The sequence below is a fragment of the Crinia signifera genome, chromosome 12 (genome assembly GCF_055691185.1).
Source record: "Crinia signifera chromosome 12, ASM5569118v1, whole genome shotgun sequence".
NCBI classification, from domain to species: domain Eukaryota; kingdom Metazoa; phylum Chordata; class Amphibia; order Anura; family Myobatrachidae; genus Crinia; species Crinia signifera.
Window position 1 is genome coordinate 9,289,658 of NC_139228.1, and position 23,602 is coordinate 9,313,259.

General features: G+C 48.9%; 1 protein-coding gene across 8 annotated transcripts in view; it reads right to left on the bottom strand.

Moving 5' to 3' along the window:
• Positions 1-23,602, bottom strand: part of TNFAIP8L2 (TNF alpha induced protein 8 like 2) — a 422,216-nt gene that overhangs the window by 144,741 nt on the left and 253,873 nt on the right. For 3 of the 8 annotated variants that reach the window (XM_083166501.1, XM_083166498.1, XM_083166502.1), the window contains exons 1-2: positions 6,365-6,509; positions 6,122-6,233 (exon numbers count right to left, since the gene is read on the bottom strand). The gene's annotated coding sequence lies outside the window, so the exon portion shown is untranslated. Of the gene's footprint in view, positions 1-6,121; positions 6,234-6,364; positions 6,554-23,602 lie in introns of those variants that run through there. The other 5 variants (XM_083166503.1, XM_083166499.1, XR_014466220.1 and 2 more) reach the window with 4 other exon arrangements.

The window sequence follows — 23,602 nt, forward strand, 5'->3', positions numbered from 1 at the left end:
CCTGGGCCAGGGTCTGCATGGAGAATCGTAAGATGATGCTGTCCATTTCCCAGCAGGCCTCATGTTTTCATTGAATATATATTTTGATGTCGGAGTTGTAAAATGTGTATTCCATCTTCCTTATGACGTAACACCCCTGAGTATTGTATAGCCATGGGCCACCCCTTATTGCCCACCAATCACAGCACTCTAATTGCCCTGCATCTGAGATACAAGAGCGAATGGAACCTCTGACCACCAGTCTTCTACAGCGGACATACCACCCAAGATTCCAGCCAGGGACAACGGTGACAGCAGAGTGGATGGCAGGATGGTCACCTTCTGCCCAATCGGAGACATGGGAGGTATATAATTGTAGTTTCCACTGTCTGTACCATAGGTGCCGATTTATGTTTTTGCTGGTGGGTGCTCAAGCCAAAAAGATAGGGGAGTGACTTCATGGGAAAGAGGCGTGGCTACAAAATAATACTGATTTATATTACACAGCACAGTTGTCTCCAATATTCAAATTATGGCAACAGTGCCAAATACATATATGCCCCCACAGTGCCAAATACATAAATGCCCCCCACAGTGCCAAATACATAAATGCCCCCACAGTGCAGGTACAAAAATCCCCCCACAGTGCCAAATACATCGCATCGCATCGCTTAGCATCACGAGCCTGCTGGGAGTTGTAGTCCGGCTCTTTGCTCTGTAAAAAGCATGGACCCATTTTATGCCACAATTCACGACAGGCGGCAGAGCTTCTCTGTGTGACATTCCCAGGAATGGTGTAGGTTGAGAAAACCTGCCCTAGGAAGGAGGCTGGGAACAATGACAGCTATGAAGGAGCAAGAACAGGGAGGCGGAGAAGGCTCGTCCTCGGAAGGAGGCTGGGAGCAATGACTGGTGAGGAGGAGCCTGGGACAGGGAGGCTGAAAGGGGGTGTCCTAGGAAGGAGGCTGGGAAAGGAGCCCGGGACACGGAGGCTGAGAGGTCCCGTCCTAGGAAGGAGGCTGGGAACAATGACAGATATGAAAGAGCCAGGACAAGGAGGCGGAGAAGGCCCATCCTAGGAAGGAGGCTGGAGGCAATGACAGGTGAGAAGAAGCCTGGGACATGGAGGCTGAGAGGGCCCGTCCTAGGAAGGAGGCTGGGAACAATGACGGGTGAGAAGGAGCCTGGGACACAGAGGCTGAGAGGGCCTGTCCTAGGAAGGAGGCTGGGAACAATGACGGGTGAGAAGGAGCCTGGGACACAGAGGCTGAGAGGGCCCGTCCTAGGAAGGAGGCTGGGAACAATGACGGGTGAGAAGGAGCTGGGACACAGAGGCTGAGAGGGCCTGTCCTAGGAAGGAGGCTGGGAGCAATGACAGGTGAGGAGGAGCCCGGGACATGGAGGCTGAGAGGGGCCGTCCTAGGAAGGAGGCTGGGAGCAATGACATTTGAGGAGGAGCCCGGGACATGGAGGCTGAGAGGGCCCGTCCTAGGAAGGAGGCTGGGAGCAATGACAGCTGAAGAGAAGCGGGGACATGGAGGCTGAGAGGGTCAGTCCTAGGAAGGAGGCTGGGAGCATACCTCCCAACTTTGGAGGAGGCGGAAGAGGGATGTATTTGCTGCGCCTAGGTGTGGCCTAATTTGGGGGCGTGGTCTATACTCGTGACTCTTCCGCGAGGCCACGCCCCCATTTTGCCGCTATGGGGGCATGCGCACAGCGTTTATTCCCCGCTGCTTAGCAGCTGACAGGGGGGACTCCCAACAGCCCCCCCACACCGCGGGACACTGCCACCCGCGGGTGGGACAGCGGGACAGGCCCTGATAATCGGGACTGTCCCAATGAAATCGGGACTGTTGGGAGGTATGTGGGAGCAATAACAGGTGAGGAGGAGCCTGGGACACGGCGGCATCTAAAAAGTTCAATGTGCACGCTTTAAGGTGTTTATTAATATATGCAGTGATTTTTGTAAGGGGGGTGTTGGGAGAGGAAGACATTTGCCCCAATGTTGCTGGTTATGAAGGGGCCCCATTAACAGTTTGGGGTCCCCAATAATGTACGTCTGCCACTGGCTAATTTTGACTAAAAACAGAAATGTAGAATAAAATAAAAAATAATATTGGATAAAGCCGGTTATTTATTAAAAAGGAATAACCTGGCAGAACAGCACTCCACCCAAATACAAGTAACCCACACCTTTCAGCAGGGATTATCAGGGCTGTAACTAATACAGGGGCAATCTGAGCCCTTTCCTATGAAATGCTTTGTAATTGCATTTTTATCCTTCAATTCTGCATTTATTGTTATTTCTTCTACTGTATGATCTTTATTAAAGCCCCAGTTTATGATGGAGGACAGCAGTACATACGCCGTCAGCCTCTACTGGCCGCGACCCCCGCTCACCGCCGCTAAGATCTGATCTTGGAGCTTTACACAAAAAGTGACAGTTTCCCTTTAACAGATGAACCTCAGAGATATTCAGGATAATTAATACAGCAGCAGTGGTAGAATGTGTCAAAGTCACGGGCTGTCGCAGAATAAGCCAAGAAGGATGGTGTCTGCGAAACGCCTCGTCGGGGCTTTGTGCTGGATTTGGGGGGAATCAGGACATGACTGTAAATTCAGGACGTCTATCTGCCTGTATTAGACCTGAGCCAGGCTGTACATGGGAGGATGGCAGAGCATGCATCAGGCCTAATGCACTCCCAATCTCTCTCCTACAGCCCCGTCTTCCATTAAGCAGCGCGGATATACAGCACTCTAGCCGGGATGAGCCTCTTCCCAGACCCCACTGGGACCATCCTGGGAGCCTGGCTCAGTACGGGCAGCATCAGTAGCTATCTGACTTAATCATGGCTGGCGCAGCGCTGACGGCAGATTCCTCTCCCCGCTAATACCAGGATTTGTCTGCCTCTAATTGACAGCTGCGTCTTCATCGGGCTCAGGAATTGCGTGGGGAAAAATAACCGGTATATACAATGGACAAATCCGGCGCTTTACTGTCAGCGAGAGCAGTTTCCTGGGCCGGCGGTGTCCGGAATAGGGTATAAATACAGCACAGTAGGGCACAAAGGTGAGTATATGGCATCACAGTACAGGAAATGTAGTAAAGTCAAACCCAGCATTCATATAAAAAAGGCCTAGGGCTAGTAACGAATCAGAAGCCAATGTACTGACGTGACGGGACGTGAGGCCAGCGCTGATCTGCTGTGATGAGCTAAGGCGAAAGGTCCCCCAATTCTGCATTTGGGGGACCTAAATAGCGGTCGACCTAAAGTCCAAATACCAACCACAACCAACACAAGGCATAGCTAGCGGACTGCTCTGATATACCTCCCACCGTTACCGGGTGGAGAAGCGGCACCTGGCGTGCATGCTCCTGAAAAAAGGGTGGGTCCTCGTGTGAAGGGGCATGGCCTCATGACACAACCCCCATTTTCCTCGTTTTGGCGGTGTGCTCCTAATTGGCACCATAAACTCCCACCTAGAACCCAGTTTACCCATACACATTTTTGGGGGGTTAATCTTATAACGGGGGTCCCAAACCAGTCTGCTGCCTACGGCGGGCATGGGTCATAATCCAAACCCAGTACCAATCATACGTGAGTATATAAAATCCTAACTATTATAAGCGACGACACCAAAGCGCCACAGTTATAAAGTCGCTGTATATAGAGGACATTTCTGTGGCATAGACGGCGGGGGCGATGTAACTGTGCACGAATCAGCACAACCCCCTACGCCGGACACTGTATATTTCCTGATGGCGCAGGGCACGGGGTGAGGGCCCAGCAGCCATACACCCCGTGCTGTTATTCTCCAGCAGCTTACACTGGAAGCCGCTCTCTGCTTTCTGGCAAGCTCCGGGCTGAGTCGTCTGTAGAAGATCCCACTCAGGAAGCGTGTGCGCTGGCCAGGGTCAGCTGCTGTCTGGGTCTGCAGGTCCCTTAAAGCCACAATAACATGTATGAGCAGGCGTCTGATATCTGTCCCAAATAGTAAATGGTAGCGATACAAAAACACAATATGTAATACAGTATGTGACGCTGCTACACACAGACCATATGAGAGGAAGCTCCTGGGGATCATATATCAGGCGTTACATAAAGATTCACCACCTATTATAGGAAGGGAATCACAGAACACAACAGTTGTTCTATGCACGCTACCGAGAGCAGGCAGGAGTCAGTGTTATCCCCGGACACAAATGATACGCTCCATGCCCAATCCAGCTACATGACCATTATACACAGGCATCCAGATTCACACTAGGGAAGGCCATCGGCCATTGGGCCTGATTCAGACTTTATAGCATGGGCAAATTTGTTCTCACGATGGGAAAAAACATGCTGCACTGCAGGTGGGGCAGATGTAACACGTGCAGAGAGAGTTAGATTTGGGTGGGGGTGTGTTCAAACTGTAATCTAAATTGATTGTTTTCCACCAATGATTTTTCCATCGATGGTGCCCAGCGGCACCACTAAGCTCCACCCTCTTCAGGGATTGGCCCGCTGTCTGCCAGGGGAGTATTACAGAGCGGAAAAAAGGGGGACCCGGCGATGGGGAAGGGTAACTTAGCAATACATTGCCCTAGATGGTAAAACAACACGTTATATGCACATTTGGTACAATCATTATTATTTTCACATCTATAATGCATTTAACATGTGCGACAATGATCTTGAACACGGTAATTAGGGCATTTTGGTTGTAAACAGTAGCTGGGTTTGCATTTCAATTTTAAAAAATATATTGCTAAAACAACTCCAAATCCCCCCCCACCCCCAAATAAAAAAAGGTGGACCCAGGTGAGCGTGGCAGGTCTTTAGCACACCACCCTCATACATAATCCTATACGGCAGCCTCACGTCCTTCCCGCTGGGCCTGCCAGCACCTACACCGCCCGAGCAATCACCACTGGCAGCTGCCAGGCATGAGTAGGAGGTCTGATGCTGCCAAGGCGATCCTCCTTCCTCTCGCCTTCAAGGGCAATTAATTTTGAAGTTGGGCGTAGCTGTGCGTGTGACAGTCTGGGTGCCAGGCGGAGAGTCGCCATTAATCCTAAACATTATCCGGCATACGGTGCTGGAGATAAAGAGGCAGCAGCGAGAGATATTAAACTGACACCACAGCTGGCCAGGATCATTAAATAATATTAGCCTGCAAGACCTTTGTCCCAAGAGCATAGCATCGAATGCACAGTAGCCTGGCAGATAAGGACACACGTTCTCAAAGTTACAGGCTTGTCAAAGTAAAGTTATTAGGACACTTCCAAACGATCACTGTATAAATTAAATAAAATTATGGCGACATTATTGCTAAATATTTATTAGCAACTGAAGTGTTGGTCTGAGATCAAACAGTTGTATTCACCTGGTGCCTTTGACCACCCTTATAACATCCATTTGTGCAGCAGGGAGACCCTGATCCTTCATCTACTGTGTCTTTACTTTCTGTCTCCAAAATCATGGCTGGAGAAGTTTCCCGTGGCAACCCGTAACATTTATCAAGTGCATTCTATAAAGATATATATGTAGCAGCTGCTAAGTTTAATTTGAATAGAATGAACTTGATAACGGTTACTTCAAAGCTGATTGGTTGCCATGGGCAACTGCAGCCCTTTGTTCACCGCTTTGAATAGACCCCATAATAATCACCCCACAGTGGATGTAGACTACGGATTATATTATTGGCATTTACAACATATATAATTAGCCCTCATCAATCTCACATTACATTAATGACCTCATGATCCGGCATGAAAACACCTTGTTGAAAGGAAGTGTCCTCTGCATGCTGATTTATCCCACGATAAGCTCAGACATTAAATTAATAGGAACAAATGACATAACAGCATCCTATAATATTACCTGATATGTATCCCCTTATTACATTAACAGCTACCACCATACCATCATAGAATAGCCCTGCGTTACATATATTACATTACATAGATAGCTGCCAGCAATTTACACATGAAATAATCCACATTACAGCACATTACAGCTCACCCCAAATGACATATTAAATATACCCACATTATTTTACATTGATATAATGTATACACTACAGCCCCATACATTAATGCCCACCCCACACAGTAATACACTATATTACACTATACGCATTGCATGAAATGACTCACCTCAATCGTCACATGAATAATCCTGCACCTACACTCACAGCGCCGGAGCCAAGTCACCTGGAGTACACACTCACTACCCCATAATGCAATGTGTCAGTACATGGGGAACAAGCTGAAGTGACAACAAAAAAGAAAAGCTCAGTTAATAATTTTTTTTTTTAAATCTGTAATTAATATGTAAGTGTACAGGTCAGAATTACATTAGAATTACATGATTTTAATTATACATTAATGATAACACACATTTTCTATAAGCAACAATGCCCAAAGCCACAGCAGCAGCACAGAGATCCCTGCTTCTGAGTGTGGAGGAGAGAGCCAGTGATTGAGCACCTGGGTAACACTGTGCTGCACTGCAGTTGGGGAGATAGACCAGGTGCACGGTGAGCATAGTTGCCGACTTTTGAGCTGCCCTCTCCGGGAGAGGGCAGCCAGCTCTGTCAGGCAGGGGGCGGGGCTATTTCCATAACTGGAAAAAGAGGCGGTCCGGGGGCGTGGCCACACAGATGATGCCCTGTTGGGGGCATGTCTACAGCGTCACGGCATTTTAGCCCCGCCCCCCGCCGTGCAATGCCGGTATTTCAGTCATTGCACTGCGGGGGGCGGGGCTAAAATGCCGCGATCGCGGCATTTTACCTGCGGACCCCCCCGCCAAGGGACACATGACATGACATCGCAGGAGCTGGGGGGGATATGCGGGAGGATTGCCACCCTTTCCGGGGGACCGGGAGGGGGACCCGATTTCCGGGACCCTCCCGGCCATTCCGGGAGGGTAGGCAACCCTGACGGTGAGATTGGGAGGGGTGTGTTCTAATAATGCTGATACACACTATGGGGGGGTAGGGTGACCAACTAATCCCTTTGATCCGGGACACATATTAATTACACAGGTTTTGTGGCAGTTTAAAACCAGGTGAAATGGAGTCTTGAGGTGTGGCAGTTTAAAACCAGGTGAAAGCCAGCCACAGAACCTGTGTAATTAATATGTGTCCCGGATTAAAGGGTTGGTTACCCTAGCCCAGCATCTCATGGTAATTCCCCAATGACGTGGGTGCGGATGTCAGCTACCCGCCCGCTTCCTACACATGGCGCCAGAGGCGGATTGGCCCACCGGGAAACCGGGCCATTTCCCGGTGGGCCGATCCAGATTCCCCACTGGCAGGGCCGCCGACCGTGGCTCCGGGGCTGGCATCCTAGATGCAAGCGGCCGTAGCTGGGTCACAAACGGCAGCATTGCCCAAAACAAATATGGCCGCCGCATATATTAAAGGCATGTATGCGGCGGCCATATTTGTTTTGGGCTATGCTGCACTGTTTCCTGCGACCGAGCGGACCGAAGCGCGGTGGCCGAGGTAAGTAGCCCCCCCCCCCGTGCTGTGGCGTTAGCCAACCCCCACGATGTAGCGTCAGTCCCCCCCGTCTTGTACCGTCAGCCCCCCCGCACCCCACCCCCTGCGCTGTAGCGTCAGCCAAACCCACCCCCCCCCCAGGCTGGATTCCGTTCCCAAACCGCCCCTGCATGGCGCCCGCAGATTTGAGACATGACAGAGGTGTCTCAGAACTGCGAGCGCTGGAGAAATCATTTGATGGTCACCGACCATCGAATGATCTCTCCCACGCACCCAAGGCTGCGAATGGATCTTTATCCATTGGCAGCCATGTTGGAAATCGCGGCTTGTGAGGTGGGGGGCAGGCGGGCGGCCGTGCGGGTGGCGTCTGGTGGACTGGCAAGGCTGCGAAAGTTTCAGTCTTGTGAGTCAACCAGAATACTTCCAATGTGATTATCTGTCCAATCCTTCTGGTTGGTTGGAGCAAAAATCTGGTAATGTATGGGAGCAAGTAACAATCATCCAATTGCTTTTGAAAGATGGAAAATGGCAAAAAATGGTCATTTGGAAAAATTGGTTCAATCAGATTGTCTGTTTCCAGCATATGGGAACCAAAGTCCAATTGTCCAGAAAGATTGGACAGACAATCTTATAGTTTGTGTCCTACATTGCAGTGTCATATATATAAGATGAACATGTGTGTGAGTTTATTTTTACTTCAAAATCAGAATCAGGCCCCTGCAGACAGTGGCGTGGGGGTGGGGGAGAGGGGTTCTCTTTTCCTGGGCCTGTCCGAGCATCCAGACTCCCACTGGGGATAGAGGCATAAACAGTCACCCCTCTCTATCTCTCTCTGCGGTATGTGTGGGAAGGGGACGGTCGATTGCACCCACCTATCAGCTGCTTGCCACTGGCACCACCAAACCCCTTGCTGGTGCCCTTACTAATATCCCCTAAGGAAGGAGGCTGGCCACACATCCCTGCATTGGCCATGCTCCCTCCCAGTACCTGGGACCAGAACTTAACCTCAGTCCTTTGGACACCACACAGGTGTTCCAGGTCACCTGGGGATTTTCACAATGTGACAGTTGGCGATACACAGCGCACCTGCTGGGGCACCTGGAGAACATGACCATCTGGGTGCCATCCTCAATAGTGAGGCATCAGAACTGTGGCACTGATGGTATAGGCCCCCTGTGGTTGGTCATAGACCATCAATGGTTGAGGAGGGGCAGAAGGGGGACAGTGCTGAACCGCAGGCAGGGTGCATCAGCCCCCCTTATTGAATATTACTCAGACCCAGGTTTTTATATGAAATGAATTTGTGATACTTGAACAGAACGTTAAAACAAAAATATGTTTTGAGTTTAAAATAAACCCTCTCCTCCGATCCCACGTTGCCACTGCCGCCCGATGCCAGCTGCTCAGCATGTCAGGAATGTGCTGGCACATCAGAGAAGAATTCTGGAGCTTTCCTATGAAGTGCGGAGCTCAGCAGAGCGCCCTCAGTGACCGACTCTTCTCGGCGAGCCTTCCCGTGGACCGGCGGCAGGACACTCCCACGTTCTATCCAGCCCAAGCCTTTTATTTGAGGCTAACAGAAGGCCGATGGTACTGGTTTATCGAAGGGCGAAAAGCCATACGCTTGCATCGTAGTGTGGGGGTTCGTGTGGCGGGTGGGCGTGCGTTCGGCGGGGCAGCATTTACCTGAATCAGGCCATAAGTTTGCAAGCAAATGAGGTCTGGAGCATTGAACAGCAGAGCGGCCGGCTAATATGCAAATCAGCACCTAGGAAAGCGGCTAATATGCTAATCAGCGCCTAGCATTCTTATCGCCTTACTGGGTAGAGCTCCTCCTCTGTAACCCCGCCTCCTGAGCACTGCCCTGTCCAGTTAGTGGTATCACCGCTGCCCTTATGACAGATCCCTGTAAGTTTCCAGCCCTTTGATGACCTCTCGATGTGAACGCAATAGACCTGTATTTGTGCAGCGTGGTGCTGGCTGTGTGCACTGGGCTGACTGCCGCGCTGATACCAATGATACAACACATTCATTCCGCAAGAAGACTGATTGCCATGCTGCGGTGTCACACACTTCATTGCACTTGCATGTTACAGCTGTTGGGGGGGAATCTCAGCTGTACACAATGCAAGCACGAAGCAGAGACATGACCCAGCATGCACCATTCCTTGCCTGGTAGGTGGCAGAATTGTCGCAACAACTGCCTGATGGGGCTTCAGCTCACAAACACAGGAGTGCTACGATACAACAAAATATTGTCGTATCACCCCATCTACTGTATAACGATGGGTAGCGAGTAGTGGCGGCTCCTGCCTTTAGGCTTAAGGGGGGCTGCAATTTTCTGGGTGCTGCAAACGGACATTATATATTTGCAGGTTATTAGTTTGATTTGCTCTGTACCAGTGTTTGTGTGCACTTACTATATATACATGATGTAATCATATTCACACAAACACAGGCACAGAGCAAAATACACACTTTTAATAACTTTAATATTATGTAAAGTACATTATACTGTTAATAAAGATCTACACACAAATAACAGTTTTAAAAAATATTATTTACAGTGGCTCAATTATTAAAATAAAAAAAAATTCCACCTCTCTGGTGCACTGCATACCTTCCTTCAGCTGCATCACACTGAGTGACTCACTGAAGTCTGGGCATGCTCACTGCAGAGGAATTGCTTTTGGGCTGCACAAGCAGCAGCCCATGGAAGCACTGTAGCTCTGGTGATGTGCACAGAATGGCTTCCTGATGGAAGCTATTGCTGTCATTACATCATGTTCTGGCAGCCCAAGAGGGGGAGGGGTTTCCAGTCCTCTGTATGATGGGCAGAACCAGCTTCCAATAGGAAGCTACTACATGCTGAACTCCTCCCCGCAGGAGAGGAGGTTACACGTGGAGCCTGGTGAGAAGAGAGACACAGACAGCCAGCACCAGAGCTGCGGAGGTAGCACCACCCTCCCCCCCTCAAAACGCGCGCACCACCAAGGATTGCACAGGGTTCGCGCTACCTCCAGAGCTCTATTGCTGGCTGTTTGTGTCTCTGCGGGGAGGAAGCATTGGAGCTTAAGTTTACACAGTCTGATTTCAACTGGATGGGCTGCAGTCCTGTAGACCTATAGCAGGAGCCGCCACTGGTAGCGATGCACCGTACACCAGGATAATAGTGTCACCTTAGCCGCCATTGCTTTACTAACGTGCTCTAGCTGTTGGTTGTCTACATGTCCTGTTACAGCGGTTGATAAAACATGGTAAGCAGTAGGGAGGACCATCGATGATTTGAAATCACTAATGGTTTATGGCCTATGTTGAATATTATTTCCATCGATGAAACAGATGAACCAGATGGTTTCCCTACATCGATGGCAAAGGAGAACCTACAGTATGTTTCTTTCTTTTTTCAAGGTGCCGGGATACGGAACATTGCTCCGCCCCCCAACACCTAGAAGCCCCGCCCCCACAGGCTATTCAGTCAAAAAAATAATGGATGACCGTCGATACCTAAAACTATTGATGGTTATCCATCAAATAGTTTAATACTATCGATGGCTGATTGCAGAATCACCATAGATGGTGACTGCACCGATGGCCATCCCAGGACTAAGCGGGCACAAAGAGGATATTAAACCTTGTATTTGCAGCTCCATATAAAGGGGCGGAGTAAAATGACATCACATAGCCCCACCCCCTGACCACAGACCAGGGTTGCCGACCCTCCCGGAATTTCGGTGAGTCTCCCGAAAATCTGGACCCCCTCCCGGCCCCCCGGAAGGGTGGGCAACCCTCCCGGATTTAGGGGGGACCCCCCCTGTCCCCCGGATCGCGGCAATAAAATGCAGCAATCCTCGGGTCTCAGAGGAGGGGGCGGAGCTAAAACGGCACAATCGCGTCATTTTAGCCCCGCCCCCCTCCACTGAGATCCGTGAATTCCCTGCTTTACCAGCATGGAGGCGGGGCTTAGTGATGTCACTCGTAAGCCCCGCCCCCTTGAGCGGCTGCTGAAACTCTCCTCTCCGGGCTTCTCCCGGAGAGGAGAATCTTAAAGTCGGCAACCCTGCCACAGACCCGCAAATCACAGCATTTTGCACAATTGCCGCAAGGCTTCTCTTCCCTAGTACTACTGAGACTAAGGGCAAGGGTGGTGGGGCCCAGGGGCAAAGACATTGTGGGGCCCCAAACAAGCAAACATGGCTCTACCCTCATGTTACTGAATGAATAGGTATTGATCATTGGACAGACATTAGGTCTACAGGCATTAGGTGGACCGCTGAAGGTCGACATGCATTAAGGTCAACATGACTGATGGTCGACATACATGAAGGTCAACAGGGTTATTATGTTGACACAAGCATTAGGGCAACATGGGGAAAGTCGACAATCAAAAGGTCGAAATGGTTTTTTTCACCTTTTTTGTTCCGAATGTTGACACAGGGGACATGGACACTAAAGAAGTGTACCCTGTGCTTGCTGCGCTCGCCATGCTATGGGCACAGGGGCCTCGCTATGCCCAGCACACTATTATATTCTCCCACCACCAAGTGCATGGTAAGGCATGAATGTGTCGGCACATGTCAGCTCAAAAAAAGTGAAAAACCCCATGTCAACCTTTTGACTGTCTACGTTCCCCATGTCAACCTTCAGTGGTTGTATCCCCCAATGTATTTAGAAAAAAAAAAAAAGCCCGTTCTACCGGTATATATAATTGTGGACACATTGGTCCCATGCCAGGAACAATTCAGGCCTTCTTCAGCGAGCAGTATTGTATGTATTCCTGGCAGACACAGCAGAGCAGGGCATGCAGAAACCTGGCCCTGGCAGATCCCACTCTGGAAGTGGCAGCGATCATTGTGACACTGGCAGCACCCTCTGTGATTCTGGCAGCAGTGCCTGGTACACTGACAGCTCGCACTGTGACACCGGCACTTTCTCTATTGGATTGTCAGTTCTTCTCATAGCTTCCAGTCCTTTATGATGGTGTCATTCCTTGTGTCTTTTCCTCCCGTCCTTCCCCAACAACTCTGCTCTGACAGGTGTCAATCATCTTAAACACAAGAGCTTACAATCTCCCTTGATGCACATGTTGGTGGCTGAAGTGCCGGTGACTACGGCAAGGTGGAAGCATTAATACCCGCCACTGTTGACCGTTATATTAATGCAGCTCTTGGTTGTGTGGTGCAGCTTGGACTGAGGGAAGACATCGGACAGTCAGACAGCAGAGATAGGCAAGTCAAAGGCAAGCCTACCATCCAAGTAGTGTAGAACAATGGCCGTCACTACCTCTTAAGTGGCCGGATATCTGAGCTTCACCCCCCCCCCCCCCCCTTGCCCATTGTCTGCGCCCAGCCGGAATCCTCTAGAAGAGCTTACAACCTAAATTTCCCTATCCCAGGTCTACACTCTGGCTAATTTTTGTGAGGTCACTTAATTTTTTGGGCTGTGGGTACAAAGTGGAACTCAACTCAGAGAGAGAGAGATATCTTGGGGAGGATATAAAAATTAGACAACAGGTAACAACACCACGGATGAAATCGAACCACACCATCATCTAACACTGCGAGTCAGCAATGCTAATCACTGTGCCACCGTGCATTATGCTGGGGTTGTAATCTGGGGAATTATCGTGGTGACAGTGTGGCAGCTGGAGCATAATATAAAGCGGGAGAGAATAATGCTATCTGGCGATTTGACTGTGAATACGTTACTACAGTATCTTTAAACAGAAGGTGGGGAAATAAGTGGTGGTGAAAGTTTGTGATATTCTATATTTCTGCTGAAACTTGACCTTAAAGTCTGAAAAAAAGATAGAAAAAAACCCCCAAATCGAACCAATGAGACAAGAAGATTAGACACGCTCATTTCATGTATTGAGGATAATGATCCAATGTCACATATCTGTGAGTGTCAAACTAAGGACACCTTTATGCTTAGCAGATATTTCGAAGATGAGTCAGGTATATTCAGTCTATGGGATAACAATAAGAACATGGATCTAGCAAAGTCTGGTGTTCATAACACATGTTTACCGAAGTGTATCGTGTGATTAACAAAGGAGATTTCTAAGGACCTCAGAAGAAGTTGTTGATGCTTATCTGGCTGGTAAATGTTAAAGAACCATCTAGTAGTAGTAGTAGTAGTACGTTTATTTATAAGGCCCTGCAAAGTGACCGCAGCGCCGTACATAGCAAACAAAAAACAAATTACAAGTTAAGGTACAGGGTGTGTTGAAAAATACAGTATGAATAGGGGTATAGCTGGTAGAACTAAAATCAGCATCAGTTCAGAAGTAGGTGTCAAAATTGTCGAGGAGACTGAAGATGAAGTAGAGGAAGGGAAGAACAGGACAGGAGGACAGGTGAGGTAAAGAGGTAGGGTGAGTACGTGAGGCAGGAGGACCCTATCCATAAGAGTTAACATACTAAAAATAGGTGGGTGGACGAACGAAAAACAATAGGATAAGTAGGAACGGAGGCAGGATAGGAGGATCAAAAGAGGTTAGGAGGAGGGATAGGCTAGTCGAAAAAAGTGGGTTTTGAGGGAGCGCTTGAAGGAGGTAAGGGAATCAGAAAGCCTGATGGGTGGCGGGAGGTTGTTCCAGTGCAGGGGGGCAGCGCAAGAGAAGTCTTGGACACGGGAGTGGGAGGAGGTGATTAGGTGAGAGGTCAGTCGGCGGTCAGCGATGGAGCGAAGAGGACGGGAGGGAGTGTGGATAGAGATCAGTGAAGAGAGGTAAGGAGCGGTGGAGGAGGAGAGAGCCTTGTAGGTGGTGGTGAGGAGTTTAAAGAGAACTCGGAAAGGAATGGGGAGCCAGTGAAGAGATAGACAGAGGGGGGAGGCGGAGGTAGAGCGGCGGGAGAGGAAGATGAGCCTAGCAGCAGCGTTAAGAATGGATTGGAGAGGTGCGAGGCGGGTGAGAGTCTAAAGAGTTTAGACTCCACCAATCAACAGTCAGGCAGATTGTGTACAAATGGAGGAAATTCTGGACCATTATTACCTTCCCCATGAGTAGTTGACCAAGATCACACCAAGAGCAAGCCCTCTATTGGTTTGCAAGGTCACAAAGGATCTCAAAGTAACCTTTAAGCAACTGAAGGCCTTATTCTCATTAGCTAATGTTAACGTTCAATGGCGTGCACGGCAGGATTTCTGGGAGAAAGTTTCTGCTTTCCAAAAAGAGCATTAGTGCCCGTCTGCAGTTTGGTGAAGATCACCTGGACTACACAGTAGGGTTTTAGAACAATGTTTTGTGGACAGATGAATTTCTGCATGAAATTCTCTGGGAGTGACGGTGATGGTGCTATCATCGTGTGGGCCTGTTTTACTGCATCTGGCCTGGGATGACTTGCCATCATTAACGGGACAATGGTTTTTGAATTATACCAGAATATTCTAAAAGGAAAATGTCAGGACATTTGTCCATAAGCCGCATCTCAAGAAAACGTGGGTCATGCAACAAGACAATGACCCAAAGAACACAAGTCATTACATGAAAGAATGGTTAAAGAAACATACAATTCAAGTTTTCGAATGGTCAATTCAAAGTCCTGCCTTAATCCAACGGAAATAATGTGGAAGGACCTGAAGCGTGCAGCTCCTGGGAGGAAACCCACCAACATAACTAAGATGAAGTGGTTTTGTACGGAGGAATGGGGTAACATTCCTCTAAGCTGGACTTTTGGACTAATCAAAAATTACCGGTAACTTTAAATGCAGTTATCGCTCTACAAGGGCATCATACCTGATACTGAAAGCAAAGGGTCACATACTTCTGTCACTGAGAGATATGTGATATTAAATTTCTTGGTCTCTTTGGCCCTTATTCTGGTTGGTGCGGTAATGTCCGCGTGCGGTCGGTCCGCCGATGTTTAGTGTCTGCGCATGTGCAGAGGCGTCTCTGCGCATGTGCGAACGGGACGCACGTCCAAATTCCGCATGAAATGTGTACACTACGAACAGGGGGAGGAGAGGGGCGTGAAGGGCTGTTTGGGCTCATTACCATTTGTTTACACCCCGCGTTTCATGGGCGTTCCCATGAAAACGCTGGGCGTACGTATGGTAATGCGGCCGTGACGCACGTGTAGGGGGCGGACATATGACATTGCCGGATGTCAGCTGCCCGCCCAGATCCCTGCTTTTGCACGGAGAAATGCCCGTGTGGTCTGAGGTTGCGGGAGCTGCCTGACCACTCGGTCCTGCATTCGATGGTCTGCGACCATCGAATGATGGGGGAGGTTCCCTGAGATGGAGGAGGTGTATTCATAAGAAATACACTTGCGGTCCGTTCGGACAGCTTCTTACCGCATTCGGACGGAGTGAGCGATCCGTACGAAAGGCGGGGTTTAGGACGCACGGTCCTGCCCGCATATTCGGCTCCGTCCGCACAGACCAGAATAAGGCCCTTTATCTTCTTTTAGGAAAATCTGAGGTTAATTTCGGGCAAATTTCAGTAGAAATCTAGAAAACTCTGAAGGATTCCCAAAATTTCAAGCACCATTGTATGGTTGGCCTGGAGCCCTCCGATTACAAGGAGGTTGCCCTGACTTTCCTAGTACGTGTGGGCACAGGCTGTCCCTCCCCGCCAAACACTCCTTTGTTGAGTGGAATTCTGCAGAGACTGAAAAATATTTGTAGAAGGTAGTCACATACTTCTCACCGTAGGCTTCTCAGAAATTCTATTCAGCTGTGAAGGTGATGCAAAAATTCCAAAAATTCTAGTCACTCAGATTTTTTGCTTTCCCAGGTACACTAAATGCAAAAACTAAGGAAAGTCAGAGATAAGCCTGGATGTTATTGGCCTAGGAGTAAAACCTTTCAGGTTGTAGACTTCCTGGTGTTCCTGGTGTCTCCTGCTGCGTTCCAGTCACCGATAAGGAGGACATTGCATTTCTACAGATGAAATGTCAGGGAAATGCTTTGGAGTGTAGGCTGGTGAATTCTTTCTTTGTAACGGGCGAGAGAATAATTTGGTACAGTATGCAGTTATCATGGCCTAGCAAATGTGAATACGTTTAAGGGATACATACTAAAATAATGTAATTTATACAGTATTCTGACGCGTACTAAAGTATTTCTTGGGAAATATCAATGTTCTAGATTTACATTTATCCTGACATGCACATAAAAAAATAGAGTTAACACATCCAATAAATATCAGAGTAAGCCTAAGAATGACGCCAGGGACTCGGCACCGGAATACGCCATCCCTGGCCTCAGCACAGTTGCGTAACACACACCGCGGGGGCTTGGAGCTGTTGGGTGGTGTGTGGGCGCTGGGGGCTATTGCTAACTCTGCCTGGACCACAGCCGAGATAATTGTCATGCCTACCAGCAACAAGAATATCTCTCCCAAAATGGCTGCCGCCTCATAGGCAACAGTTACTATGGTGGCCTTTTTGGGAGTGACATTGTTAATGGGGCCATATTTTAGTGGTTTCCATAGAAACAAACAAAGCACATCCTTAAACCTGCTCCTCCAAGTTAATAACCATTAGAAAAGGGGTAGTGGTCCCCAACCAGTGCGGTTCTCCGGGAAATTACCAATTTAGGCTATAGGGTGATGCCTATACTGTATGTAACAATACTGGCACCACAGTTGTGAGGGTAAGGGTATTTATTTATTTATTAACAGTTTCTTATATAGCGCACACATATTCCGCAGCGCTGTACAGAGAATATTTGAACATTCACATCAGTCCCTGCCCCAGTGGAGCTTACAATCTTTATTCCCTACCACATGTACACGATGGCATCCTCTGATTGGTGACACCAGTGAGATTAGATTATTGAATTCATAGAAGGATCACTTGACTAATCAGTGTGTGGCTGACCTCCTGTCAGAGACACGGCCATTTTGTGTCAGGGATAATTTCCTGGCGAGGAAGTTTCCTCTTTGCGTGGTCTATCCGGTGTCTTTTACTAATCATAAGAGCTCCATAACAAAGCAATTTCTATTACAGGCCTAATAATCTCTGCAAGGAGATCAATTATCCAGGACCATGAGTCTAGTACGGCACAGTTTGTCTCTATTTTAATTGCTTGCACTTATTATGAGAAACGTACATTATTCGCCAGAAATAGCAGAGTGCTTTGGAGAGCAATGAAAACACATTGCTAAAATGAGAATATAATTTAGCAGATTAAATATGCACATATCCGTATGCCAATGATTGTGCGATAAAACAGTCGGAGATGTCGCTTCTCCGAGCCTAATCCATTGTCGCAGCGGTCTTAGTGATTACGTTGCATGATGCCACCTCTGAGTAACTGCTTTCCTATCCAAACGTCTCGTGGCGCCAATATCACAGCGGGTTCCACGGTGGGGCGACAATGCTGACGTTTTCTCCAACACACAGATGTTTCCTTTGTCTCCTAATTATGGAATTAGATTTGGGATTTGGGTCATATTTTGTGCTTTACTCTTCAGCAACAGATCCACATCTCAAGTACTAGATTCATTATTGCAGCCAAATTGGAGGGTCACATAAGGAGCCAATGAGCATGCCTAGGAAAGAAGTGGGAAGTCATTTGATTTGGTTGTTAGTCCCGTCCCGTCCGCTACCTACCTAAATCCCTGCCAGCATTTCCATGCTGTTGGAGAAACGCGTGGCTGCTTGAAGCAACTCAGCAACAAGAAAGCAAAGATAAGTAACATGAGAGCAGGCAGAACTCAGTAACAAGAGAGCAGGCAGAGCTCAGTAACAAGAGAGCAGGCAGCGCTCAGTAACAACAGAGCAGGCAGCACTCAGTAACAAGAGAAGAGGCAGTGCTCAGTAACAAGAGAGCAGGCAGAGCTCAGTAATAAGAGAACCGGCAGCACTCAGTAACAAGAGAACAGGTAGTTCTCAGTAACAAGCGAACAGACAGCTCTCAATAACAAGAGAGCAGACAGTGCTCAGTAACAAGAGAACAGGCAGCGCTCAGTAACAAGAGAGCAGGCAGCACTCCGTAACAAGAGAAGAGGCAGTGCTCAGTAACAAGAGAACAGGCAGCACTCAGTAACAAGAGAACAGGCAGCACTCAGTAACAAGAGAACAGGCAGCACTCTGTAACAAGAGAGCAGGCAGCGCTCAGTAACAAGAGAACAGGCAGGGCTCAGTAACAAGCGAACAGACAGCTCACAATAACAAGAGCAGGCAGTGCTCAGTAACAAGAGAACAGGCAGTGCTCAGTAACAAGAGAACAGGCAGCGCTCAGTAACAAGAGAGCAGGCAGCACCTAGTAACAAGAGAGCAGACAACGCTCAGTAACAAGAGAGCAGACAACGCTCAGTAACAAGACAGCAGGCAGTTCTCAGTAACAAGAGAGCAGACAACGCTCAGTAACAAGAGAGCAGACAGCACTCAGTAATCTATAGAGTGTGCATTACCATTGGATTTCACTATATAGTCTTGTAGGATAGTCCCTGCTACAAATACCCATATACAGAAGAAGCAAGTTGTGAAGCTTCCCATAACAGCCAATCAGCTTCTATCTATCACCTTCAACATGTACTAGATAAATGATAGCAAGAATATAATTGGATGCTCTAGACAACTCCCCCTCATTTCCATTCATTAGAAGGGTTGCCACATTTCTGCCCATACTACTACATTACTCTCCCAGAAGGTTGTCCCACACTATCACCCCAGAAAAAGTGTGAATACAGATGTACTACATCTCCTATTCTGCTAATGTATACTAATAGTAGCACCTTCATATAATGCCCATTATGTGCTATGTCTGTGCTGTCCTAGAAGCTGACCGGATTACTAATGGCTGCCCCCCTCAGTGTGAGCCGCTGACCGGATTACTAATGGCTGCCCCCCCTCAGTGCGAGCCCCTTCCTCCCTCCTGCTCAGGACGCCAGGGAGCAGGAATGCTGACTGATAGGAATCCCGCTTCTCAGTCCAATGAGCGGCCTTAGGTTCCCCGGCTTATCAAGTAATAGAATCGGCATAAAGGCGGCAGTGAGATATACACTGAGGACAAGCTGCCCTGCCAAGATCCCGCTATCTGATGAATAGTAAGGTGAGGTTCTCTAAGATACAGGGGAGGATGACATTTGTTCTTATTGGAATTTAAACTTTCCAGAGCCTTGAGGTTTGGTAGTTTATTCACCCCTAGGCAACCTGTACACAGCTATTGTGGAACTACAAATCCCATCATGGTATGCCATTCCACTCCTGCTGGGGTAGGTACACAGTTTAAATGCAGCCATTCACTACGTGTAAAAACAAACGAAACAAACCAATTATGAATGGTTAGCCACCATCGGTAGATGATGGAGCGCTGCATTGATGGTAGTTGATGGTGTAAACATCGATAATTTTGCAACTATGGTGCCCTGTACCGATGTAAGCCACTGATGGCACTAACAATGACTATCCATCCCAACCCCAAGTCAAAATCTCCAGGTTAGAAGTTATCATTTGCGCGTGGATTGGTTAATTCACATAAATGGGTGGGGCCAGTGATGTCACAACAACACAGACCACTGCAGTCTCGCATCACTCGCCAGGCAAATCAGGGAAACATCTAAAGCCCCATACACTTCAGCCACAGTCGCAGGCTGCTGGTATTGTCGGTACACACTCTACGGTATCGGCCGCCCGAAACCATTCAGCGACATCACCAGGAGCCACCGAACATGCAGGTCATTTGGCTTTATTGGCAAATTGGCCTGCATGTTCAGTAGATATCAATCATCGCTCATGTGCATCGTTAATGATATTGAGGGCCCACACAATGAACAATATCGCTCAGAAGCCCCTTTCTGAGCAATATGGCCTAGGGTATATGGGGCTTAAGCCTAAGCACAGACAGAAACTGATCTAACATCTAATCATTCACCATCATAGCACAAGGTTTAGTGACCTTACTTTAAAAGTGATTAACAACCGTGTGCTGATAACAGAGAACAAAAGCTTGCACATCAAGTTGCGAAACGTCAAAAAATCATTTCAGTGAGAAAAACAAACAGTGCCGAACAATTGTGGACAGAGAGTTTGCATTTAGGCTTTGCTGGGTTACCGCCGACGTGTTCAGCCTTGTCTGCAGAGGACAGACAGGTGCGTGGCCGTGCGTCCTGGATAACAGAGCTCCGTAAGTTACCGCCAAGCCTGACCTATAAGAAGCTGACCCATTGCCGTGAGCTGATCTGGACTCTGGTGAGGGGGCGTATCATGCTCCTTCCAAAGGGCGTGTCTAGTTCCATATATGGAGACATTGTGAAAAGAGATTGTAAACGTGGTACCTAGAAGCGTGGGTGTGTCCTGCTACATCTGAGAGGAATATTTTATAATGACTTATATCCAAATATAGATGAGCCCCAAAGCAGCTAGAAAGAGCTACAATACTTGGTAAAGTGCTGGGAAATGGTGCTGATGATTCAATGTAAATGTATCTATTAGGGTGGCCAATCCCGGGATCGGGATCGGCGGGATCCCGGGATTTGGCCCCCAAAACGCCGGGATTTCGATCCCGGGATTGGAATTTCCAATCCCGGGATTTCGGGATTAAACTGCGCATGCGCAGTTTAATGCCGGGCGGCGTCTGAGCACTCAGACGCTGCCCGGCTTCCCCATACCCCGCAGTGCGCAGCGTGACGAGGTCACGCTGCGAGGTCACGCTGCGCAGGGCACACGGCACAGCCGCGCATCCACGGCTGCCCGCCCGCCCACCCAGCGCTGACGGACACCCGCCCACCCAGCGCTGACGGCCACCCGCCCGGCCACCCACCCAGCGCTGACGGCCGGCCACACGCCCTCCCACCCAGCACTCACGGCCGGCCACCCGCCCGCCCACCCAGCGCTCACGGGCACCCAGCGCTCCCTACCAACCACCCACCCAGCGGTCCCTGACAACCACCCACCCCCCCCACCCACCCAGCGGTCCCTGACAACCACCCACCCCCCCACCCACCCACCCAGCGGTCCCTGACAACCACCCCCCCCCCCACCCACCCAGCGGTCCCTGACAACCACCCACCCACCCAGCGGTCCCTGACACCCGCCCACCCACCCAGCGCTCGGGCAGCCAGGGTGTTTTTTATTATTAGGGAAGCCAATCCCGGGATCCCGGGAATCCCGTGATTGAGCATTTTTCAATCCCGAATCCCGGGATTGAAAAAATGCCCCGGGATTGGCATCCCTAGTATCTATCTCTCATTCCTTTTTTCCCCAAAAATGTAACAGTGTAATGTGGGCTAGGTGACATAAGGGAGATTGCTAGACTAATGAGGGAGAGAGGGAGATTGCTGCCATGTCAGGGAGTCTCCTGCAGAATGCAGGAGGGGAGGTAACTATGATGCAACAGTGTAATGTGGGCTAGGTGACATGAGGGAGATTGCTAGACTAATGAGGGAGAGAGGGAGATTGCTGTTGTTTCAGGGAGTCTACTGCAGAATGCAGGAGGGGAGGCAACTATGGACTTTGTGCATGTCCACCTTGGAATTGTCGGTTAGACATCCAGATACCTCTAGGCTCCCATTATCAGAGTCCTATCCATGGCAATATAACAGTACAGGCATAATGAACATACTAATCTGGCGCAATAATTCACACACGTGTAGTACAGTCATACTTACCTCTCCTGTTCTTCCTGGCCCCCATCATTTCTAACCATGTGGCCGCCATGATACAGTACAGAGAACTGGGCCATTACATCAATGATATATCGGGTTTCAACATTGTCCCTGGGCTACCCCATTCTGAGAAGGTGGTAGTCCTATGGGGCAAACGACCACACTGCCGCCAGGGCAGTTTTGTCTGTGGGGCGGCAGGGGATCAGCGATAACTGCGCATGTGACCCCTCAGCACCCGGCTAAGCAAATTGCAACGTGTGCCGGGTGATACATCCCTGCGATGGGAACACATATTACAATGCGATCCTGGGTGGTAATATTCCACCCAGATCACATTGTACAGTATACGCAATCCTTAATAAATTGGCCCCTAAGACACTTAAGACCTCAAACACACAAACACAGACACAGACACAGACACACACACACACACACACATTGTGTGCAATGCAAAGACAGAGCAATATAACTCATATGCAAATAGCTAATAAATACCAGCGAGTGGGAAGATACTGCGCACGGATTGATTTCAGGAATGTTTCATTAATGCGTTTTCTGCAGGAAAATCCTACACAGGCGTCTTTATGTAGAGACATGTCTGTGTAATAAACATGTCACCAACGTCACAGAGAGCCTGCGTTTTATAAGGCGGAGGGGGGGGGGGGGGGGGCAGGGGGTCCATGTCCCTTAGGATTGTGCTTCTGTCCTTATAAGGAGGACCAGGACACAATAGTGAGATGCTTGGTGTCATTTTTCTGTCCCTGGTACATACAGTGGAACCAATAATTACAGTGATGCAGTTATTGTATTTACTGTGACATCACTCACACTTCCAAGTGGTGCAACCACCCGCCTGTGGCACCTGTACTTGGCAATGGGGCAAGCACAGATGTTGCAAGTAACTGCAGGTGCTCAGCTTCTGATTAGTCTAGGCAATGTAGCACTTCTTATTATGTCTGAAAACAAGGGTGTGCAGGTACCCCACCCCCCTCCTATTTTTACATCTGGTGAATTTATCAGTGATGTCACTGGTTTCTAGTGACTAGATAGGCCGCCCTGTGAGTGATGTCGCTGGTTCCTAGTGACTGGATAAGCTGCACTCTTGGTGATGTCACTGGTTCCTAGTGACTGGAGAGGCTGCACTCTCAGTGATGTCACTGGTTCATAGTTACTGGTAAGGCTACACTCTCAGTGATGTCACTGGTTCCTAGTGACTAGATAAGCTGCACTCTCAGTGATGTCACTGGTTCCTAGTGACTAGATAGGTTGCACTCTGAGTGATGTCACTGTTTCCTAGGAACTGGATAAGCTGCACTCTTGGTGATGTCACTGGTTCCTAGTGACTGGATAGGCTGCACTCTCAGTGATGTCACTGGTTCATAGTTACTGGAGAGGCTGCACTCTCAGTGATGTCACTGGTTGTGATGCAGTTATTGTATTTACTGTGACATCACTCACACTTCCAAGTGGTGCAACCACCCGCCTGTGGCACCTGTACTTGGCAATGGGGCAAGCACAGATGTTGCAAGTAACTGCAGGTGCTCAGCTTCTGATTAGTCTAGGCAATGT